The sequence below is a fragment of the Dromiciops gliroides genome, chromosome 6 (genome assembly GCF_019393635.1).
Source record: "Dromiciops gliroides isolate mDroGli1 chromosome 6, mDroGli1.pri, whole genome shotgun sequence".
NCBI lineage: Eukaryota > Metazoa > Chordata > Mammalia > Microbiotheria > Microbiotheriidae > Dromiciops > Dromiciops gliroides.
In genome coordinates, this window is record NC_057866.1 from 202,482,434 (window position 1) to 202,484,588 (window position 2,155).

A 2,155-nucleotide genomic window follows, 5' to 3' on the forward strand; every position below is an offset into this window, starting at 1 on the left:
GAAAGCTTTTGACAAAGTACAGCACCCATTCGTAATAAAAACACTAGAGAGTTTAGGAATAGGTGGAGCTTTCCTTAAAATAATAAACAGTATCTACCTAAAGCCATCAGCAAGTATTATATGCAATGGAGATAAATTAGAGGGCTTCCCAATAAGATCAGGGGTGAAACAGGGATGTCCATTATCACCCCTATTATTTAATATTGTACTAGAAATGTTAGCTTTAGCAATCAGAGAAGAGAAAGGAATTAAAGGAACTAGAATAGGCAAGGAGGAAACAAAACTATCACTCTTTGCAGATGATATGATGGTATACTTAAAGAATCCTAGAGAATCAACTCAAAAATTATTTGAAACAATTAAGAATTTTAGCAAAGTAGCAGGATATAAAATAAATCCACATAAATCATCAGCATTTCTATACATGACCAACAAAGTCCAGCAGCAAGAGATAGAAAGAGAAATTCCATTTAAAGTAACGGTAGATAATATAAAATACTTGGGAGTCTACTTGCCAAGACAAACCCAGGAACTCTATGAACACAACTACCAAACACTCTTCACACAAATCAAATCAGATCTAAATAATTGGAAAGATATCATTTGCTCATGGATAGGCAGAACTAATATACTAAAAATGGCAATACTACCTAAATTAATTTTACTTATTCAGTGCCATACCAATCAGACTACCTAAAAATTATTTTATACAGCTAGAAAAAATAATAACAAAATTCATCTGGAAAAACAAAAAATCAAGAATATCCAGGGAAATAATGAAAAAAAATTCACAGAAAGGAGGGTTAGCAGTACCAAACCTGGAGCTTTACTATAAAGTGGCAGTCATCAAGACTATCTGGTACTGGCTAAAAAATAGAATGGAGGAGCAATGGAATAGGCTAAGCACAGGAAATGCAGTAGTAAATGACACTAGTAATGTAGTGTTTGATAAACCCAAAGACGCCAGATTCTGGGATAGGAACTCAGTATTTGACAAAAACTGCTGGGAAAACTGGAAGATAGTATGGCAGAAATTAGGCATAGACCAACATCTTATACCTTATACTAAAATAAGGTCAAAATGGATCCATGATTTAGACATAAGAGGTGATACCATAGGTCAATTAGGAGAGAAAGGAATAGTCTACCTTTCAGATCTTTGGAAAGGAAAACACTTTAGGACCAAACAAGAGATAGAATATATTATAAAATGCAAAATGGATGATTTCGATGACATTAAATTAAAAAATTTTTGTACAAACAGAAACAATGCATCCAAAATTAGAAGGGAGGCAGAACGCTGGGAAAAAAAAACATTTATGGCCAGTACTTCTGATAAAGGTCTCATTTCTAAAATATATAGGGAACTAAATCAAATTTATAAGAATTCAAGTCATTCCCCAATTGAGAAATGGTCAAAGGATATGAACAGGCAGTTTTCTGATGAAGAAACCAAAGCTATCTATTCCCATATGAAAAAATGCTCTAAATCTCTAATGATTAGAGAGATACAAATTAAAACAACTCTGAGGTACCACCTGACACCTGTCAGATTGGCTAAAATGACAAAAAAGGAAAATAATAAATGTTGGAGAAGCTGTGGAAAAATTGAAACACTAATGCATTGTTGGTGGAGCTGTGAACTGATCCAACCATTCTGGAGAGCAATTTGGAATTATGCCCAAAGGGCAATAAAGCTGTGCATACCCTTTGACCCAGCAATACCACTTTTGGGTCTTTTTCCCAAAGAAATCATGGAAAGGGGAAAGGGACCCACATGTACAAAAATATTTATAGCTGCTCTTTATGTCGTGGCAAGGAATTGGAAGTTGAGGGGATGCCCATCAATTGTTGAATGGCTGGACAAGTTGTGGTATATGAATACAATGGAATACTATTGTGCTATAAGAAATGATGAGCAGGAGGAGTTCAGAGAAACCTGGAGGGTCTTGCGTGGGCTGATGATGAGTGAGATGAGCAGAACCAGAAGAACATTGTACACAGTAACATCAACATTGAGTGTTGACCTACTGTGATGGACTATATTCTTCTCACCAATGCAATGGTACAGAAGAGTTCCAGGGGACTCATGATGGAAGAGGATCTCCAAATCCAGGGAAAAAAAGAACTGTGGAGTATAGATGCTGAATGCACC